Here is a 10,165-nt window from a genome sequence, read left to right as displayed (position 1 = left end):
TTGGTCTTTATTTTTAACTTTTTTGACTGTATGAAGCACAATCTCAGGTGGCTCATACAAAACCTAGCATTTCACTGTAATGTACCATATGTGACAAATAAAACAAAACTTGAACTTGATATTTTACATTGTGTAAAATATAAAGGCTATGTGTAAACTAAGCATGCAATGCATTAGCCCCAGGATATGATTTTCTTTCTCCTCAATTAGGCTACTAACTTTGGTCTGGCTCTACCTTGCCTGTACACCAAATCAAGATCACTATAAGATCACTTAATCACATATAGCATGTTCAGGTCTGTTACAATAAGGCCTCAGGCCAGACTTACACATTCCTAAAACAAACCATTTAATAAGGTTAGCAAGAAGCCAGGAGTGGAGTTAATAATACCTGTTTACTAGTTTTGACTGTAGGCTGTTTTCAGTTCATAGTCCACATGCTGTTTGCATAATCCCAGTAAACAAGAGTCCACAATCCATAATAATCCTGAAAAGTACCTGAGACCACAGACACAGAAAATCAAATAACAGCAGTGCAAAATCCATAGCCGGTAAGATCCATCCAGCTTTTTTGAACAGCAAATAGTAATGAGTCATAGTTGTTTTAAAAATGTTATTTTAGAAAACACCTTACAGGTTTTACCCCCCTGAGAATATTTAATGCATATTCATTCCTTTAACCTGTTCACAACCGAGAGACAGAAAGAGATAGTGTGTATTTCATTTGATGTGTGTGTGTTTTCCCATAGTACCCAGTTTTCTTCTCTCTTACTTTTCAGTATGATCATTCAGTGGCCCGTCAGGAAAAATGCCAATGAACTGCTTCTTCATTTGTTGTGTCCTTCTCTCCTGTGTCAGTTTGTCTGTGGGTGAGTATTCATAGCATATACGTAAGGTTATGTATATAACCAAGTTCTATGAGTTATGGTGTGCTCAGCACCAGTTGCACTGTACTTCACTTCGTGCACGAGCACTGAATAAAAAATTCCACCATGTACCTTTACATCCCAACATTCGTCTGACCACACCCCCATCCGCTTACCTTTATAAGCAGGTGTGTGGTCACCTACTCGCCTCCTTCCCAAACTTTCACCACAAGGCGAGATCAAGGGCCGCAGCGGTGAGCGCACTGCGGTGAGCGCACTGCGGTGAGCGGCTGAGCGCACCATAACTCATAGAACTTGGTTATATACATAACCTTACGTTCTATGTTCGTTATGGCTTCGCTCAGCACCAGTTGCACAACAGGAGCTGAGCGGGAGCCATAGCCCGACAAATGTACCCCGCTGAGGCCCCCCACAACCATCAGATCGGGGACGACCGAGCTCCCCGACCCTCCCTAATGGAGGATACCCTCCCTATTGGAGGCTTACGGGAGGGAGACGGATCCGACCGTGCAAAGAGGAACTCAAGCAACTCAACGCACAGGGTGAGCAGACCGTGGCTTGACCCCACGACTACACACACGCACAACCCGCATGCCACCAGGGAACAAACGGAAGGAACAACCTCGTTACTGCCCCCAAAATCACGGGGTCAAGAGCAAACCCAACCCCGTGGCAAGGCCGTAGCAGCGGAGCGTGAAGGAAGACCCAGACCCACTGAAGGGACTGGATCCCCTGGAAAAAGGGGGCCCGGAGAGGTCAATGACGCCAGGCATCAAGACCCCACCAGGTGGTCACTTAGTGACACCGCCCCCCACATCGCCAGCGTATTTGGATAAGGCCTCTCCAAGAGCGGGCCCTTTCCCCCCAATAGCACACCGCCTGGCACACTGACCCTGCAGAACAGGCAGTCAGCATGGCCGTAAGCACTCAAAAAGGTTAACCAACGGAAGCAGGCAGCGCACCGGGGAAACCAGGCAGCAGGCTGTAACCTGAGCCTGGAGCACTGCGGACGAGACAGGCGCCAAAGGAGTCAGCTGAAAACAGCCCCCCCGGCGGAAGGGGCGTATGCTGGCGTTGTTGATCACCATGACAAAGCCTCCCTTAAAAAAAAACCACCCAGAGGGGTCGAGGCAGAGAAGGCTGACATGATTGGCAGACGTCATGAACGTGCAGGGGCACACTCAACCGGGTAACCCGGGAGTTGACTCTGCTCCAACACACCAGGGAATCAACCACCCTCTTGGTACCATATGCGGTGGTTGTTCCTATAACCCCTCAAGAAAAAAGGGTTATCCCAGGCCTACGGTATCAACGAAACTTTACTTCGGACCGGGCCCGGCGGCTCGGGAAGCACACAGGGTTACCAGAGGAGGTCCAGAAGACCACCCCAACAGCCCTCTCTTCGCCATGCGTGAGAGAGGAGCGAAGAAAAGAGAACCAGCCCCTTATGATAGTGCCAGGTACAAAAGAGTACCCAACAAGGGTCTCCATAACGCCTAACCTTGTGACACCCCGGGCCGACCCGGCATTTTACCCCCTGAAAAAAGCCCAAGTCCCTCAGGGTACCAGAACAGCAGATCCGCATCCCCGGCGGACAACGGGTTAACTGACCTGGACCAGCGTGACCAGAACCAGTTCCGTGCCCTAACCACGCTGACATGCCACTCCGGGAGAAGGGGCAGATATGCGTGTCGATCTAAAAACATGAAAAGAGGGCGCCACCCAGACGGGCCGGTGTGAACCGTGCTCGGTGGCCCACCCCAAGGGCGTGAGACCCCTCTACCTATGTCCTGATCTATTCCGTTAACATCCCCCAGATATGAACGAGAATCCGTCGAGAACCAGTAACATGTTCTCGGAAGAGGAAAAAACCTCCATCCCAGTTGCTTTATAAAAACGCTGTTTTAACAACAAGCAACCAAGGCGTACTAGCTACCCGCATGATTCTTATCAGAACCCCCCCGAGCTAGCACCATGCATGCGTCGGGACACAACCACATCAATGAACAGGCTAATTTAGACCCCTCATTGAATCCTCAAGGCGTCTGGGAGAACGACAAGAAGGGTGTGGTGCTTCATATACTCCACACTCTTTTATTAAAAAGAAAAGAAGCACCGACTGACATGAATCCCATTTGACACAGCTGAGGATAAAAACTGTTCACATTTTTATATCCTGTCACCCCCACCACAAGGATAGACGGAACTCCCCAGAGAGACTTCCCACGTGAGTCATAGAGTGAAAAAAGCCATGGTAATCTTGAGTCATGTGACCAACCGACTCAAGTTACACATATATCGAGCGTAGTGGAACCGTAAGTCCTACGCTCTATCCCGACACTTTGACAACAACAGACCGTACATACGGGTCTAACTCACGGAAGCCATCGTCAATAGCAACGTGCGTAGTGACGTGTTCTATGACGGGGGGAAACCCAACACTCAACGCCTGTTAATAGGAGCAGAGTCAGGGAAACCCTTCCCCCCCCCCCCCCCCCCCCTCCCTGCCAAGTCGCCTAATGGCTTGGCCCTGACTGGACTGACGAGAGATGAATAAACCCCCTGACCAATCAGAAGAGGGAAGGAGGGGTTTATTCGGTACCCCCTCACAAGCCCTTCCCTTGCATACAACAACAACATTAGCCACACGATACCTTTAGTAGCAATGCTAATGAATAGCGCAAGCTAATACAATGCATGCTAACCACAGACAACTGTGAACAGGGTTTACAACAAAACCAAGTCGTGTGTGTGTGTGAATCCTACACCCGCATTCCATGTTGAACATAGAAAAACACTGATAGAGAGAGCGAGAGCGGCTGAGCCGTGGTACGTGTTCATACGAGCATTACTGCAAAACCAACACAATAGTGTTGTAGCTCAACATCACTTGTGTAAGCAACAGAACATACAAGTAACCTCTACCTTTATGTGGAGACTCAGACCGAGGTAGAAAAAAACCTTTTTTCAACCGAGTGTAGGTTGCAGGCCTTGCTTAAGCTCTTAACATGAATGTAACCCTCCTATCAACCCATACTAGTGAAGATTCACACTTTGCAACCCCATCATATGTTTGGTGAAGAAACACACAGTTTGTTAACAAAAAATACAGGCCCCCTTTAGAGGGGACTCTTTATTTCTGAACAAATTATAATATGGTAGGGAAGGGAAAACAGAGGGGACCGCAGGGGAAAAAAGTCACTGGGTCTAGCGGCGCCTGCCGCCTCGAGCCGCTCGGGATTTGCCACCCCGGGGAGCACCGGAGGGACGGTAAGCAATCGGCGGCTGGTCTCGATGGTCCCTACCGTCGCCTCCGGGCGTAGATGGGCCGGCTGTAGCGGAGGCGCCCTCTCTCCTCCTGGCCTTCTTCTTCGAAGGACCAGCAGTGGCGGTGGTGGCAGCAGCAGCCACGGCGGAAGACGATCGACGACGTGGCAGCCGTCTGACTCCACCGGCGACATCGGGAGGGGGAAAATGAGGTTGGAGCACGGAGCGCTCCTCCTGCATCTCTCTGCACGTCGAGGTCATCAACTGCAGGGCCTTCCCGAATAGTCCAGCATCGGAGAGGGGTGCCGTCAGAAGTGGAAGCCTCTCCTTCTCCGGCACACGCGCCTGCTCCAACCAAAGATGGCGCTGGACCAGAGTTGCCAGGGCGCGCACTTTCCCAGCGGCTATGGCCTGCGGCTAAGTCGGATGCAGGATAGCTCCTGCCGCCTGGGCGAGCTGGTCATGTTGTACATCACTCAGCTCCATGCCGCCCGTCAATATCCCGGACATGAATCTTGCCAGCTGCGCAATGTTAGACGCGGCAGCTAGAGATTGTGTTCCGGAGATAAATGACTGGTCACTCCAGTATGCCAACCGCCTCGCCGATTTCCCTTGAGGAACCGGCTTCCGTAACGGCTCCCACTCCACCTCCGGACATCGGCCTATCAACCCGCGGAACACCCTCCCTCATACCGTCGACCAAACCCGCCACCCGCGTGACTTGCACGTAAGCGGGGGTGAGGCCTATGATGTGGGAAACCACCTGGCCCTGACGAACATAGGCCGCCATTGAGGGGAAAAATGGGTAGACAACGTCCACCCCTCTCACCGGGCGACGCTGCCATAAATGACCTATGAGATCATCAGGGACAGGAACAGGCAGTGGCTGCGGCAGCGGCACGCCGTTTGCGACTGCCGCCACCGCCATGAGCTCGGGAAATAAAGCCTGCAGTTCCCCCTGCAGACTTTCCTCCACCGAGCCTGCATCCCTCACATACAGCAGGCTTCCACTGGTCAAGGAGCCACACTCCGATGTGGCTGATAGCAGGGCATCCCGCCGACGAGTCAGAGGTTCTTCTCCAACGTCTTCAAACGAGGCGCCCCAAGGAGACATCTCACCCCCCTCCAGTGTTACCTGGGCGGGTGGGGCAGCTGTCTCCACCGGGCCTTCAAATAAGAACCCGTCCGCCTCTACCATGTAATCCTCTGTTTCCATCGGGCATGTAGAGACCGACGCATCCTCACTGGGCTCCAGCAACTCACCAAAACCGGGCCGTTCGCGTCTGCAAGCCACCATCTTGCGACGGGAGCGAGCCGACGCAAAAAGTTTGCGTCTCAAATCCCCTGGAACCAAGGGAACCGGCTGCCCAACAGCGGACGATTCCTCAGAAACAGAGGAACCAGAGCCGGAACCAGGCCATCGCACCAGCTCCTTGGAGAGGCAAACTACCCATCGGGCGCCTACAGCCCCGCTCCAGGACGTACGACGGAGGTGGAAATGGAGAACCGCTGGTGAAGAGTGGCGTTGCGAACACGACTCTCCGGAGTAGACATTATGACTTAGATTTCTCTAACGAATATATGAGAGAAGAAGAAAATAAGCACAATGTAAACACGTCTCAACTTTCTTCAGCTAACAACCTCGTCAAGTGGGGATCTACCGAAGGCACTTCCTTGTGGTGAAAGTGAAGGAGGCGAGTAGGTAACCACACACCTGCTTATGAAGGTAAGTGGATGGGGGTGTGGTCAGACGAATGTTGGGATGTAAAGGTACATGGTGGAATTTTTTATTCAGTGCTCGTGCACGAAGTGAAGTACAGTGCAACTGGTGCTGAGCGAAGCCATAACGAACATAGAACTGATGTATATGACTTCTAGAAATGATTGGTTCGGGATTGGTTTTGGGCCCCGCACAGGAAGTGCATTCCAATAAAACACGAAGGCTGTAGCCTTTAAGTTAAAGCTGTTTTTGAGAAGAAAACATTACCTACAATAACAAATGCTTTATTATCGTTTATAATCTTGACACAAATTCCCAAAACATCACCCTTTAAACTAAGTGAACTAACATTGTTCTTTTTAAAGGATGCTTCTTTATGGTGAAGGTTGGGGTAGGAGCACCACAGCCAAACGGATAATAATTTCTAATCAAACAGTGCTACAGGGATCCAGTCTCTTGTAACACTTTATGCGTTCAATACTAAAAGATTGAATACTTTAATTAGACTTTTCACAGGTTCGTTTTTCCTCCCCCAAAACTACCCGGTGTACAGGTGACTTACCCACAATATTTGGATCAGATTTTTCATTTACTTTCTACTGTAAGCATCGTCTAAGATGTCAATAAAATCTCTAAGATCTTTGTCCACCTGTTGTTTGAAGATTGTGTCACAGGTAGAGGACATTTACCTGGACTATTTGTAGTAGGCTCCCAGACAAGAGCACACAGACACAACAGGTTCAACGATTTACAAACTATTTTATTAATTCAAATAACACATGGCACAAAATGGGGAATATCCCTAAAGTTTAGTGGATGGTGGGAGGGCAGCCAAGCTCCTCCCATCAGGTTGGAGGTGGCCCTCTGGTGGACACGTGGTGGTACTACGGAACAGTAATGCCGAACTGGTGAGGGTTGGTATACACAGGAGTTGTGGTGTCACGGTTACATGGGTCCTTCACACATGGCAGAAACATACAAATAAGGAACTATGCCACACTCAGCGCAAGGGCCACTCTGGGTACACTGCAAACAAAGAGAGCCAGATTGCACAATTTTCAGGACATGTATCTCACTGTTTACTAATTCTTACTCACTGTACTTAGATTGTACCTAGGTTGTACTTTAGATTGTATACTGTATTGTATATTGTATATATGTATATTGTATATTCCTCTTTCCTTACTTTTTTTACTTACTTTTTTTACTGTATGAAGCACACTCTCAGGGGCTCATACAAAACCAAGCATTTCACCGTAAAGTACATGTATTTTATTGTGACAATTAATAAACAAACTTCAACTTGATGAGGGCTAATGCTGCCTAGGGTTAGGGGAGATACCACCACTGTCCGGGGATGTCCCCTTCACCTATGCTAGTGGGTAGGCTGGGTGTCCACACACTACCAACTGGGAGGGAACAAGGAGAAACATGAGGGAAAGCTCAAATCAGGCTGCCTATTAATACTTGCGCTACTCTAAAAACAACAAAGGAATGAGGGAGGGAAAGATACATACGGTGGGGAGACAGGAGACTAAAAAGGGGAAAGGGGGATTGACTTTAAAAAGGGGCCCTGGGTCAGTAAAACAGCTTGGGGGCTAGTTAGTCACTGTTAGTCCAGTGATGCCAGCCATCACGAGGGAATAGGGGTCATGCAACACAACAAAAAGTCTGTTTGAATAACACACACTGCCGTACGTTGGTTCTGGGCCACTCTCAAGTTCAAGTTCAAGTTTCTTTATTAGTTGTCATACAGAAGTACAGAATACTTTTATACAAAATGCTTCTTTCTGTTACGCTCCAGAGACTGTGCTAGACAAAATAGATAAGTATAAAATAAGTATAGCAAGTATAAAATAGAAGTCAAGTACGTGGACAAAAGTGTTCAGTATATACATATATACAATGTACAATGCAGAGTAGAAGTAACTGAGTTACAATACAATATACTATACAGTGCAAAGCAGAAATGGGATGAGGTACAGTTTACAGTAAGGTGTAATGAGGTATGGGTTGTAGTGCAAATTCTTTACCAATAAATATAAAGTGTGTTTAGGTGTTCTAAAGTGGGTAAAGTGGGTGCTGCAGTGAGTTGTTTGTTTAAAGTGAGTGTGTGCGTGTGGATGTGTGTGCTGTGCGTGCATTTGATGGTTATTACATAGTGTTATTGTCATTTAGCATTCTGATGGCCTGAGGATAGAAGCTTCTTCTGAGTCTCTCTGTGCTTGCCATGAGACTCCGGTATCGCTTGCCTGACCGCAGCAGTTCAAAGAGGCAGTTGTTTGGGTGGCTGGAGTCTTTGATAATTCTTTTAGCCTTACCCATGCACCGCTTGTTGTAAATGTCCTGGAGAGTGGGAAGCCCCCCTCCAGTTGTGCGTTCGGCTGAACGGGCCACTCTCTGTAGTCTTCTACGGTCTTGTGCAGTGCTGTTCCCAAACCAGGAGGTGATATTGCCAGTCAGGATGCTCTCTATTGTGAATGAGTAGAAGTTCTTAAGGATCTTCTGACTGACTTGGAACTTCCTTAGGCGCCTGAGGAAGTAGAGGCGTTGCCGTGCCTTCTTCACAACACTGTCAATGTGTGTGGTCCATGTCAAGTCCTCGGATATGTGGACTCCGAGGTACTTGAAACTGTGCCTGAAACTGCTCCTTCGCTGTAGCAGAGTAGATTCAGTCAGCCTGTCAAAGGAAAGCTGAATGAGTAGCACATCCGTTCACAGGAGGCTGCTACCGAGAGCTCTGCGGTCTGTTCTGGCTGAGGCCCAGGTCTCGGGCTGGTGGTACCATCAATAGGCAGGAGGATGGAGTAGTCAATTAGAGCATGGGGGCTGGTGCAGGGGTTTGTAGAGATGCATCGCTTTGCGTGGGTCGGCCCAGGGGGGTAAATGGACGGAGGTTGTTGCGGTAGGGGGCTGGTGGGTCCTTCCCCTCCTCTTCGGGGCTGATGGCATAGGCAGGCGTTTCCAGACGTGGTCGTGGTACCGATGGGCCGGGTCCCCAATGTGGCATCAGCCAATCTTGTGTCTTCTTAGTCGATCGAGGGTAAATACCCCAAGTTGTCTGAGGTGGCCCACTGTGGCTCACTGGTCTCACACCGTGGCCACTCTGCGGCCCAAGACGTGGAAAAGTGGTCTTTGCTGGTGATACTCCTCCCACAAGCTGTACGCCTACCGTACAGAGACGACCATCTGATAGGTCAGTGTTTCCGGTGTCAGGGTCCTGGACCTGCCTCTTCCACACTCCGTCGACCAGCTGTAGATGGTTCCACTCGACCAACAACCTGTGAACACCAGGGAGCAGGGTCTGACATATATAGTGATATCCCACATGGGGGTGTGGCCGGTGTGTGAATCAGGGATCTAGGTGAAAATTGACAAGCGAAGACAGGATCAAGTGATACAAATTCCGAATGAATTTACTTGGATGAGGAAATAGAGAGATGGAGAGCTTTTTTCTTGGCACACGGTTTACCCGGATGTCTCTAGTCTATAAGACTAAACAATTTTTACCTGTACTACATAAGACTTCAGGCTATGCTGCACTGTCAAGGCTAACCGCAGTAACTTCCAAACAGTGAAACTGAGAAAAATGGCTTTAAAGTTTTTTGACTTGCCATCCAAAATGTGTTATAGGTAGATAGATGATAGTACCCAGATTTAACATGTATTAATGAAGTAATCTTTAGGCATACAAAAATATGACGTAATTATTTTAATTAACCCCAAAAAAGCAGATACTGCACTCCGCTGCACGAATTCCTTAAATAATTATACAGGTAATGTTCAGGCAAAGTGCAGTAACTTCAAATACAATGTTGTTTTCCCTCCAGCTTTCATAACTTAACCTAGCCATTTTATTTTGATCATCATCATTCCAATATATTCAGGTGTTAAATTTCATTTTCAAAATGGCTAGGTTAAGTTATGAAAGCTGGAGGGAAAACAACATTGTATTTAAAGTTACTGCACTTTGCCTGTACATTACCTGTATAATTATTTAAGGAAATCGTGCAGCAGAGTGCAGTATCTGCTTTTTTGAGGTTAATTAAAATAATTACGTCATATTTTTGTATGCCTAAAGATTACTTCATTAATACATGTTAAATCTGGGTACTATCATCTATCTACCTATAACACATTTTGGATGGCAAGTCAAAAAACTTTAAAGCCATTTTCCTCAGTTTCACTGTTTGGAAGTTACTGCGGTCTGCCTGGGTTTTGAGTGTGATTTTGTAGTTACTGCAGTTTTTAAAACGCCATATCTCCAAAACTGAGCGACATTAACATCTGA

The sequence above is a fragment of the Notolepis coatsorum genome (genome assembly GCF_963971535.1).
Source record: "Notolepis coatsorum genome assembly, chromosome: 11".
NCBI lineage: Eukaryota > Metazoa > Chordata > Actinopteri > Aulopiformes > Paralepididae > Notolepis > Notolepis coatsorum.
Note: the sequence above shows the minus strand (reverse complement) of the source record.